The 12,554-nt window shown below is 49.7% G+C and overlaps 1 protein-coding gene across 1 annotated transcript in view; it reads right to left on the bottom strand.

The window, feature by feature from the left end:
• The window catches only part of CABP1 (calcium binding protein 1), a 70,405-nt gene that overhangs the window by 26,205 nt on the left and 31,646 nt on the right, over nucleotides 1–12,554 (bottom strand). Inside the window, exon 2 of the mRNA XM_017349513.3 lies at nucleotides 246–379. The gene's annotated coding sequence lies outside the window, so the exon portion shown is untranslated. The remainder of the gene's footprint in view (nucleotides 1–245; nucleotides 380–12,554) is intronic.

Genomic DNA, 12,554 nt, shown 5'->3' with positions numbered 1-12,554 from the left:
CAGTGAACCAGGAAAGTATGGCAGACTGTTCCCAGCTCAGTGACTGGAAGGGGCTGGGCTCCCATAGCAGAGCCACTTGGGTTCCTCAAGTGTAAACACGGGGGCACCCTGAAGCCTCGTTGCACTGTCCACTGAGGAGTGTGAGGTCAGTCAGCATCTTACCTACTCCAGCCCTCAGGATAATCAGTGTTTGGCAGGATTAACAACAACTGTGCATTCAATATAAATCACAGGAGATAAAGTACCTTATCAGAATCCCGCAGGAGCTCCCGAGAGGCGGGGCCGTGACCGCTGTTCCAAATCCATGCTGTGCCACTCTTGGTTACCTTTTGGAATCCACTAAATATTCTTGGGCAAGACCTCTGTCAGCAACTTGTACCTGAAAAACAGTGAAGAACTTAGTTATATCGCCTAAGATGTCTGAATAAACCAAAACTACGCAGAACAAATGGACGGAACACCTGCACTTCTGCCCTGGGTCATCCTGGATCCACACCAGGATTCCACCTCATGTGTAAAATGCATTCTTTCTGTATTCATAAGATACGAAGACTTGCCCATTCATTCAACAAGTACTTGAATGCCTGTTATCTGCCAGGCACTGTTCTAGGTACCAAGGACATGGTGGCAAACAAAATGTAGGCAACAAATAAACAAATATACGTGTGGAAAGTTAATGGTGGGGGCCGGCGCTGTAGCGCAGTGGGTTAAAGTCCTGGCCTGAAGCGCCAGCATCCCATATGGGTGCCAGTTCTAGTCCCGGTTGTTCCTCTTCTGATCCAGCTGTCTGCTATGGCCTGGGAAAGCAGTGGAAGATGACCCAAGTCCATGGGCCCCTGCACCCGCGTGGGAGACCCAGAAGAAGATCCTGGTTCCTGGCTTCAGATCAGTGCAGCTCTGGCCATTGCAGCCAATCGGGGAGTGAACCAGTGGATGGAAGACTTCTCTCTCTGCCTCTCCTTCTTTCTGTGTAACTCTGACTTTCAAATAAGTAAATAAATAAATATTTTTTAAGGAAACTAGTGATGTTTAGTGCCACGAAGGGATCAGATAAGAGGGTAGGGCTTAATGAAGGGCGTAATTTTATGTATTTAATTAATTTATTTGAAAAGCAGAGAGAGAGGCAGGCAGAAAGAGATCTCCCATCTACTGGTTTACTCCCCAAATGCCCACAACAGTGGGGGCTGGGCCAAGCCAAAGCCAGGAGCCCAGAACTCAATCTGGGTCTTCCAGGTAGGCAGCAGAAACCTAACTACTTGAGCCATCACCTGCTACCTCCCAGGGTGCACATCAGCAGGAAGCTGGAATCAAAGGTGGAACTGGGACTTTGACTCAGGCACCCCAATATGGGATGGTGGTGTTTTAACTGCCGTGCCAAACGCCTGCTTGAAGGGTGCTATTTTAGACAGTGACTAGGAAAGGCCTCTCTGCAGAGGGAACATCTGATCAGAAACCAAAATGAAGTAAAAGAGCAAGTCATGTATATATCTGGGGGAAGAGCTTTTCTGGCAGAGAGAAGATATTCAAAGGTCCTAAGGAGGGAAGAGCTTGGCAGGATCAAGGAGAGAGGGGGACTGGAGTGAGCAGGAGGGGAGGTGGCACAGAGGAAGCCGGGGAGGGAGGCAGGAGCCTGGTGTACTCAAGGGCTTTGGGTTTCTTCTAGGAGTGAAGAGAGACGGGAGTGGGTTGGCAGGGCTGCAGCAGTGTATGACTGTTCACATTAGTAAAGGTGGGCTGGCTGTTTTGCAGGTCAGCTGCTGGAAGGCAAGTGTGGAAATACGGGAACAGGTCAGGAACCAGTCCATGGTGCAGGTGCAAGGTGGCAGTGGCTGAGACTAGAACAGTAAGAGGGGGAAGCAGTGAATAGATTTGGGAGATGCTTAGTAATGGTCAGATTCAGTATTTGTTCTGAAGGAACTTGGTTTGGGGGAAAAACTGTGGAATAACAGGGACTGTGCAGAAAGGGACTTAGAAGTCAAGTTATATGCAAGCACCCAAGAGACCGCTAGAGGAATTAGGAAAAGTGTAAGAAGGGGTGACATTTGAGCTGCTTTTTGAAGGATAAGTGAAATTCCAGATGACAGATAAGGGGGGTAAAAGAAGGTCACTCCAGGTGGAAGGGGCTAGCTTAAGTACAGACACGTGACGGAGCCTGCCTGGTGTGTCTGGGGTCATTTGGTGGCTGAAAGGGAAGGGAGAAAAGGGGGTAGGACATGGGTCTGGGAAGGTGGTTTGGAACTAGATGGTGGTGGAGCTTGAATACAATATTCAGGAGTTTATGCAGGCAATGGAGACTTCCTGGAGGTTTTGGGAGTGTGTATAAGACCAAGCAGACTCACTTCTAAAGATAATGCTGATGCACTGTGGGATAGACTAGAAGACTGAAGGCAAGGCCAATGAGGGTCATTCATTCACAGAAATTATTCAGTGCCCACCATATGCTAGGCACGGGCAACAGAACAGTCAGCGAACAGCATGCTTTTCTTCTTGGATTTTAAGTCTGGTGGGGAGGTAAGGAAAACTAAATGTGGAAGCTGGGTCAGGTTCAGGAAATCGATCTGCAATCCCATAATTGGGAAGTGGAAAATCTTGGATGTGGAAAATGAGAATGTCTGGCCTCACTGATGGTAAAACAGCATGGAAATGTAGTGACTGCAAAGTATCCTGCCATGTAGAAGCAATTCAAAAATAATCCTTTGGGATTGCATACACCTTTACAGCTTTAAGAGCACTTCCACATAAAGCCTCATGCTTTCCTTTAAGTGTTACACAAATCATAATTATTAAATAATTACATGTTGTTGTATTAGTTGGCTGCATAACCATCAGTGACAATTATGCAAAAGAGCTTGTTTGCAGGCGACAGAAAGGCATCTCAGTGTGCGAAGGAGTTAAACAGAGACGATAGGGCTGGGCCACCACATCAGACTAGCAAGAGCTGTGTTTAGTGGTCTTTGTGTCTCAACTCTAATAAGAGAATCCATTCAGAAGGAGTAAGGGTCAAGGGCAAAATTCTTAAAGCGTGCACAGATCTCTCATTTAACCTATCACATCTGATAATGTCATGTCCCTGCAGCAAACTCCTTTACAAACCACTCTCTCTTGACCAAGCCTGAAGTCACGTTTGGAGTCTTGAATGAGGCTGTGGAGCATTTGCACAGTGGGGCTTGAATTAATTCTCCGTGACGTTTCTTGTGTAGCCTGTTCCTTTCTGCTGCTGTCGGGATCAAATTCTGCACTTAATCTCCCCTTGTTTTCAGATGACAAAATCTCTCTTAGGTTTCAGAAAGCTGGGATTACAAAACGTTCTTATGGTTTTAAGTCCTCTGTGGTGATTGGGGAACACAGGCAGGCATTGGATGAAAATTGGGGTTGGGGGGGGGCAGTCAGCAGACTAAGCAGAGGATTCCTTTCCAAAAATCTGCCTTTGGACGTAAATGTTCATCACTTAAGAGGATTCCAAGATTTTAAAAATAAAATGAAAAGGAGTGTGGGTTATAAGGATAAATGCATGGGTCAAAACTGAAGTTGACTGTTCGTCTCACTGTGTATAAATAATAACTCAGTAAGGAGAAAACTCAGGGACAGGGTTGGGTGCAGTGGGTGGGAGAGGGAGTAGGAGATGGGATGGTTTGCGGGTGGGAGGGTGGCTATGGGGGGAAAAACCGCTATCATCCAAAAGTTATACTTTTGAAATTTATATTTACTAAATAAAAGTTTTAAAAAAAAAAAGATACCACTTGGGGTGCCTGCACACTTATCGGAGTGTCTGGGTTTGAATCTAAGCTCTGCTTTTGCTTCCACGTTCCTGCTAATGAGCATCCTGGGAGGCAGTGAGTGATAGGTCAAGTACTTGGGCCCCTGCCACCCACATGGGAGACCCAGAAGAAGCTCTAGGCTCTGGCTTCAGACTGGCCTGGCTATGGCTGTTGTGAGCATTTGGAGAATGAACCAGTGGATAGAAGACACCTCTCCACCACCACCCCCCATTCTGTGTGTGTGTGTGTGTGTGCGTGTGTCTGTCTGTCTGTCTCTACCTCTCTCTGTTCCTCTTTCAAATAAAATAAATCTTAAAAAAAAATGGGGCTAGCATTGTGGCACAGCATGTTAAGCTGCCACCTTCAATGCTGGCATTCCATCCCAGCTGCTCCACTTCTGATCCAGCTCCCTGTTAATGGCCTGAGAAAGCAGCAGAGGATGGCACAAGTACTTGGGCCACTGCCATCCACGTGTAAGACCTGGATGGAGTTCCAGGTTCCTGGGTTCAGCCTGGCCCAGCCTTGGCCATTTTGGTCATTTGGGGAGTGAACCAGCAAATAGAAGATCTCTTTCTGTCTCTCCCTCTCTCTGTCACTCTGCCTTTCAAATAAATAATCTTTAAAAAGGCTAAAAAATAAAACCTGCACAGCTGGCTTCTGAGTATTAGAGTATATTCTCTCCATCCTTTCTCATTCAGAACATTCCTGATGTTCTGTGGATCTTTCCCTGATCCAGATCAGTCCTCAGCCTCTCTGAGACCTTGAGTGGATGCAGGAAGTGACCACCCCGATGCTTATTCCTTCAACACTGACACCACACACTGCAGTACTCCAGCAGTATGGATACAGATGCTAAGTGTACAACACCCCAAAAGTCACCCGTTACACCTATGCAGTTTCCATTAGGTGAAATGCAACCCGTATCTGGGTGACCTAACGATACTCCAGCCCAGTGGCCTCCTTTTCTGTCTGTCTCCTCCAACAGTCATGTTCCACAAAAATGGACATGGTCTGTTTTAATTTACTGGACATCTAGCCACTCGCATTATGACTGACACATGATATCACAGTAGGTGCTCACTTAACATTGGGTGAATGCATAACAGATTAAAAGCAGCAAAATGTTGCTGTTTTTATAGAAATGCTTGGTCTCAGTAGAGGGGACGGATGGAATTAAAGGAGTCGACATGAGTTGTTTTCTCCACACAGGTCATGTCTGGATCCTGAGTGACCAACAAGCATAAAGGTACATATGACCTTTTTAAGACTATCGTGTTTTTGCCATGGGCATGAGAGTTCTAGGTTTTAATTGTCTAGAGTTTCCATCCAAAATCAGAGTCAGCCAACAGTGCAGTCTGCAAGCAGGGCGGTTACATCTGTGGCACTTGGAGTTGTGCCCGGCCCTGCACCAAAGCAGACCTCCCAGTCCTACATGATGGGAAACAAAGGAGCTTCACAAGGCAGCTCAGATGGCTGCATGGAAAGGTAGGGCTGCTCAGGGAACTACCTAGAGAACGGACCCTCGCGACAGACGTCAGTGTTGGCAGAGGGGTGGGAGGCAGACACAAATGTTTATCAGCCAGCATGTAAGTGTTTCAATATTTAACCATTGAAGGCAATGTCAGACATGTCCGCTGATTGCCTAGTCCTAAGCACTGGCAGAACTACATCTATTCTTGGGGTGAATGTTTTCAATGCAGCAGTTAAGTCACCCACATCCCACATTGTGGTGCACGGTTCAGGTCTCAACCACTCCACTTCTAATTCAGCAGTCCTGCTAATGGACACCCTGGGAGGCAGTAGTGACGCCTCAAGTGCCTGTGTCCCTGCCACCCTAGCCACCCAGGAGTTCCAGGCTCCTGGCTTCAGCCAGGCCCACCCCTAGCTACTGCAGGCATCTGAAGGGTGAACCAGAGATGGAAGAGATTGCCATTTCTCTCTTTCAAATAAAATCAAAATAAATTAAAAAAATAAAACCTATCCCAACTCTAGGAAATTAAAAAAGCCTCTTCTTGGAAGCTGTCATTCCTAGGTTTTTGCATTGAGATGTCGAGATACTGCCTTCACAAGGATATCTGAGTATCGCGGCTCTGTCAGACAGGGCCTAGCAGGAGGGCTCTCCACCTTACAGAGTTCTGACACAATCTTCCCTCGGCCACCTAACCACCCTATCTGGGGAACGATCATCTCTGTAGGGATAGGCCTCACTTTTATTTTTAAAAATTTATTTACTGGGACGGGCACTGTGGTGTAGAGGGTAAGCCACCGCTTGCGGTGCCAGCATCCCATCAAGACCTGGCTGCTCCACTTCCGATCCAGCTCTCAGCTATGGCCTGGGAAAGCAGCAGAAGATGACCCAAGTCCTTGGGCCCCTGCACCCACATGGGAGAAATGGAGGAAGCTCCTGGCTCCTGGCTTCAGTGCAGCTATGGCCATTGCTGCCATCTGGGGAGTGAACCAGCAGATGGAGGACTTCGCTCTCTCTGCCTCTCCTTCTCTCTCTGTGTAACTCTTTCAAATAAATAAATAAATCTTTAAAAACAAACAAAAATATTTATTTATTTATTTGAGAGGCAGAGTTAGAGAGAGGAAAAGACAGAGAGAGGTCTTCCATCTGCTGGTTCACTCCAGATGGCCTCAACAGCTGGAGGTGGGTTGCTGATCTGAAGCCGGGACGCAGGAGCTTCTTCCAGGTCTCCCACATGGGTGCAGGAACCCAAGCACTTGGGCCATCTTCCTGCTTTCCCAGGCCATCATCAGGGAACTGGATCAGAAGTGGAGCGATGGGCACCTGTATGGGATGCCAGCACTGCAGGTGTCGGCTTAACCTATTACGCCACAGCACCAGCCCCTGCCTCGCTTTTTGAGACACAACTTCAGAGACCTCACCAAGCAGTTCTCTCCTCTCCTCTCCCAGCTCTGACACAGCCAGCCCCATGCCTGTGCTGCGTGTAACCCAGCAATGAGGGGGTACACAGGGCCCAGAGTGAATGAACGCGTCTGAGCTCTGAAGGTAAAAATCTCCAGAGATACTCAGCCTTTCATGGGGGAGGCTTTCAGATTAAAAAAAAAAATCTGACAAATTCTCTGCCCTTTCAACTTCACTTTCTGTTCTCTTTTTATCTGCGTTCGGCATTTCCAATTAATCTTGGGCTGAGAGCCGAAGGCAGAGCGCCAGTGGTGCCTGAGCAATGCTAAAGAGCAAACTGATCCAGGGAAACAAATGCCAGCGAGGGACCCCACCGCAAGGAGACAGACACTGCGAGCAACTCGCCTGTTACCATGAGCTTGCGAGGCGTGTGCGCGGGTCTCCGCATTGGCACCATCTGCCAATTCCTCGGGAGGACAGAACAAGCCAGCGAGGCATGAAGATTAGATTATGTAACGCTCGAGGATGGCTGTTTGCAAAGAGGAAACAAATGGAACGAATTGATTTGCTTGTCAAAGTCATGCCACTAAAGGAGACCTGGTCCCTCCTCTTCCAGGAGGACCTCGTCAAACAGGGGAATGATTCCACAGACTCAGGACATGGGAGGCCACAGTCCACTCCATTCCTAGGAGCCAGGGCAATTTTCAAATCCAGGCACCTTGCTTGAAAAATGACTACTCAGCTACTACATGGAGAGTACCAACGTGGCAGGAAGCATACTTGCCAGTTGCCAGCCACAAGATTCAGACCCTGTGTGCTCTGCCTGAATTCCTGCTTCTGGGGAAGCGACCTCCAAGACCAGGGCGGTCACATTTACTACACGGGGCTTTGAAAGGCTGGGGATGTGCTCTGAAAAAGACAGTGCATCAGGAAAGAGAACACACCGCATTGCTGGGACCTCTGTCACTGCTGGGCTTCTCCGGGCTGGGCTCGGCACAATACTCTTGACAGAATACTCAGCAGATAGGAAGTGTGAATGAATGAGAATTGGGGGCCTGCCGCCATTGTTCTGCTCATAAAGGTTTCCCGGCCTCACTAAGGTGCTGAGACTTAAACACGGCGTCTGTGTGCAGCATGTGCACGAAGCCTGCTGTAGCAGGTGTCCTGCACTTGCCCCTCCACGCCTACTTCCGCATCCTTCTCCATCCTGCTGCTTGCCCGGGGTGCTGACCTATATGCACTCCATCCACTGACTCCCTTGCCCTCTAGCTTTCAGCTGGGCTCAGCCAGCCAAGGGGAAGCAGCAGCCGAGACTGAAGGGCAGGAGAGGGAGGGGGAAGTGTCTGTCCTCCTGGCTCCAGATCGCCTTCGGTTGGTTGTGTCTTCATAAAAGGTCACCCCTCCCTCCTTCTCCAAGCGGCCCTCCCCACCCAACTCTTTCTGGGTTCTGTCATTTCTCCCTCCCCTCAACCTTGAGATCTAGGAGAGATACAGGCCCCAGATAGTACTAACCCCCTGGGTACTGCACAAATCGTATGCTTTCCCTATGCTCTGCCCAAGCCTTTTAAATAATCCTTTCATTAAATTCTCTAATTATTTAATGTGAATGTGCCATCTGTTTCTTTATGCAGACCCTGCGTGATACCCCCACCACACGTGTCAGTCTGTTCTAGGCCCTACACCATGCTTTTTAAAAAGTAGCAGTCTTAATAATACAATATTCTACTACTTCATGTAGTTATTCTCAATGTTCACCTTTTCCCAAAGCTATAATAACAACTTAAAGATAAAACCTAATTTCTCTTTACAACATAATTGTGCAGTAGAGTTTGTATGAGCTAAATATAATTCAGAGAACAAGCTTTTTCATGCTATCAGAACTCCTGCTAACAACTATAAAGAGAGAACTACAGAAATGATGCTCCTGACTTGAGATGAGCAGGTAATATATTCCAGTATTTAAATTAATCCAACAAATATTCCAAACATTCTGTGGTCAGCAAGATGGTGATCCTGGGGCCAGTATTGTGGCACAGTGGGGTAGACCACCACCTGCAGCACTGGCATTCCATATGGGCACAGGTTCAAGTCCCGGCTACTCCACTTCTGATCCAGCTACCTGCTAATATACCTAGGAAAGCAGAAGATGGCCTAAGTACTTGGGCCCCTGCACCCATGTAGGAGACTCGGATGAAGTTCCTGACTCCTTGTTGCTCCCCATCTTCGTGGAGGGACGACACAGGACCCTGCGTTGTTCTTTCGTCTGCTCGGCCCTCCCCGGGTTTGCTGCTGGTTCTTCCCGGGTTGGCTGCCATCCCTCTACCTCCGTGGAAGGGCGGTTCCCCCTGGCCACATTCCCCACTTCCGCGGGGGAGCGGCACACCGCCGGCCGGCTCTCTCGGGGGCTGCACAGGTGTTCCTTCAGATAGATGTTCCCCTTAGATGTTCCTGGTGCATGCTGTCTCTCTCCTCCCTTATAGTCCTCTTCCGCCAATCCTAACTTGGCTGCCCACACACCGAGTACGCTGCTCTCCTCCAATCAGGAGCAGGATCAGCTCCTGGAGGTCATCACTCAAGTTGGCAAGAGGCAGCTGCGTAGAAGCTGTTTTCTCCTCTCCCAGCGTCATATTGTGGGAGAGCAGATGCATAGAATAAGTCTTAATTCCAGTAACTTAGTCTAGTCCGGGTTGCTCCCCACACTCCTGGCTTCAACCTGGCCCAGGCCTGGCCATTGTGGCCATTTGGGGGTGAACCAGTAGATGGAAACTAACTCGCTTTCTCTCTCTCCCCCTCTAACTCTGCCTTTCAAATAAGTAAATCTTAAAATAAAATCTTGCAGTGAGGACCACGGACACAGTCTCTGACCTTGGAATCTTGATCCTGTTTTATACAATAAATGCACTCCTAAAAAGTTGAAGGCAAACTGCATTTCCATAAATCAAATAACAGGTAGTGGTATGACGTTGAGGAGCTATTTAGGAAGTTAGTAAAATAATCATCTCTGATCTTTGGATGAGATTTTGAAGCGCATCTATCCAGTGTCCTTCAAATGAAATGTATCTTTAGTCTGGAGGGAGGATCTGTCTCCTGGAATAGGGGAAATTGTGGAATGGAGTTTATAGGAAAGATAAGGGAATTGCCATTTATAGACCACATATAAAGTAAGAGGCAATTTGCATCTGCTGGCCCATTTAACCCTGAAAATAAACACACACTTCATCACATTCCATCGTTCTCTCATTTTCTACTTCAGGAAAAAAAAAAGATAATATGGCAGGTGTGGGATTCAAAATCCATTTTCTTTTTTTTTTCAAAAGAGAAAGCAGAGGAAAAGGATGCTGAGCAGGACTATGAAGACTTCATCATCCCCCAGCTTCGGTGGCTTCCCACGGCTCTTAGGATCCAGGCCAAAATCCCTCACACAGCCGCCTTCTCGGCGTCCACGCCCTCCCTGGGCCCTCCAGGCCTGCAAGGCCTTCGCGCGCTCGCTGTTCCCGGGTCGGGTGCACACCCTTCCTCGCCCCCTCCCCCAGTCTCACTCAGAGCCAGGCCTCCCGTTTCCGCTCCGCTGACGCTTCCCGGGGAAGTCTGTCTCCCCAGCTGGGCCATCGCACTGCATCCCACTGCCGAACACCAGAGAAGGGCTGCCCGCGCGTTTGTTGCCTGACTGAACGAGCGAGCGAGCAGGAGGCGCCCCGGAAAGCTGCCAGCGTGATGGCGGCCATCCCCCCTCCTGGTTCCTCTGGTCCCTGGGGACCGGCAAGGCCTCCCTCAGACATGGAACGGGCCCAGGACCCTCACTGGAGGTTCTAGAAGGTCTGGCCTTCTCTCTCCCTGCAAGTGCGCAATGAGTAACTCCAGGACCCAGAGCTGCGGCTGAAGAGACCATAGGGAGTCCAAGGGTCCCGATGACAGCACGAAGTTCCGCAGCCCTCGCACCGGGGCACGTGAGGGGCCACCTACCGGGCTTGAGGCAGCTGTGCGCGTGCGTGGGACGATCATGCCCCGGATGTTGCAACTGCGCATGCGAATTTCAACCTGGTGGCGGGGAAGCGGGAGGCTGGGTACCTTTGGCCCCGCAAGAATGGGAACCTCCCGAAAGAGGTCAGGGTTGCTTGGTGCGTATTGGCCACTGCCCAGTGGCAGCTTTTGGGGCTGTTCTCTGGCTGAATGCCTCCAAAGGTTTTGTGTGGTGGGGATGGGTGTATCCTTTTTACAGATGGAGAAACTGAGGCCCTTGTGGTTTTCAGAACTTGTTCAAAGGCACAAGGGATGGCAGTGCTGGGATTTGAACTCAAGTTTCTGTGGCTCCAGAGCTCTCTCAGGCTTTCCCTGGTTCTTTACAAGTAAATTCTGTTGAGGCAGGAGTTTGTTGCCGCCATTAAGAGGCTTGTGTTGTGGCATGGCAGGGTAAGCCCCTGCGTGCGCTAGCTAGCGTCCCGTATGGGCACCGGTTGCAGACCTAGCGGCTGTACTTCTGATCCAGCTCCCTGCTAATGCACCTGGGAAAGCAGTGGAAGATGACCCGGGTGCTTGGGTCCCTGCACCCACGTGGAGACCAGGAAGAAGCTGCTGGTTCCTGACTCTGGCCTGGCCTGGCCCCGCCCCGCCCTTGGGACCATTTAGGGAATGAACCAGAGGATGGAAGATACCTCTTTCTGTCTCTGTTAACTCTTTCAAATAAATAAAAAATAAGTAAAAAAAAAAAAAAATGGTGGTGGGGACCCCTGCATATTGGAGTGGCTGGGTGCACATCTCGGCTCCACTCTCCATCCCAGTTTCCTGTAATGGGCACTTGGGGAGCAGCAGATGACGGCCCATGCTTGGGTGTCTGCCATCCATGTAGGAGATCAAGGTTGAGTTCCCAGCTCCTGGCCTCAGGTTGGCCCAGCCCTCGCTGTTGCAGGCGTTTGGGGGAGTGAACCAGTAGATGGGAGAGTTCTCTCTCCTCTCTCTCTCTCTCTCTCTGCCTTTGAAGTAAGATAGATAAAGCGGGTTTGTTTCCCCAAAGTGTAGTAGCCACCAGGAGGGATTCCTGCTTCTCCTTCCGTAGTAACCCAGGGTCAGCTGTTTGCCCGTGGTTCACGTCCTGGGTGTATGACTTCGAGCAAGTCACAACACTACTGAGCCTCGGTTTCATCATCGGGTATAAGATGAAGACAACAAAAAAAATGCCTACCAGATGCCAGTTACTGTGCTACACCCTAGGGTTGTGCCAGAAGTGAAGAGATGAAATGAGATCATGTGTGAACAATGCTAATAATCTCCAAAGCCCTTTCAAGGATTGTTCTAGAAACCTGGGCAAACTTGGACCCATTTTCTGTAAGGAACAGATGAGATCTAAAAATGGGCCTGGTATCCCCATTGACGGCTGTGGTTCTGCAGGCTTCCCTTGTTGGAAGGTGGGCAGCTCTGCTGTGGGTTCCACACAGCTGGCTCCTGGGCGAGTGCAAACAGGTACAGGGAGTCCCAGCCAGCCGGCTCTTCCTCGCGTTCCCAGAGAGCAAGTGTTTCTCTCCGTCAGGGAAGGGTCTGCCGGAAACAGAAGCAGGAAGGTAGAATTAGGCCTCGGTGCTGGCACTGTGCTGGGATGTCCCGTCTCAGCCCCGCTCGCAATCACATGGAGAGGGGCATTCACACGCAGGCTTCCGCTCAAAGCCTCTCAACAGAGGTAGGGGAGAGCTGGCACATGCCCGCCCACAGGCTGGCACACTGCACGGAGAAGTCTGGTCTGGGAGAAAAAGTGCAGGCCAGGCCCTCGCAGTGGCTATTCGTCTCAGGAGCCAAGGCAAAGAAGCAGAGCCTTAGACTCCCTAAGCGGGAAGGCCATGAAGTGCCACACACAGGTCCAGAGAAGGGAGGGTCACTGCCCAAGGTCACACAGCAAGTCTGAAAATCCCCAGTGATTTCGTGCAGCTGACAGATAG

This window comes from Oryctolagus cuniculus, chromosome 21, assembly GCF_964237555.1.
Source record: "Oryctolagus cuniculus chromosome 21, mOryCun1.1, whole genome shotgun sequence".
Classification (NCBI taxonomy): Eukaryota; Metazoa; Chordata; class Mammalia; order Lagomorpha; family Leporidae; genus Oryctolagus; species Oryctolagus cuniculus.
The sequence above is the reverse complement of the archived record's forward strand: the minus strand, read 5'-3'. Positions and strand labels throughout refer to the sequence as shown.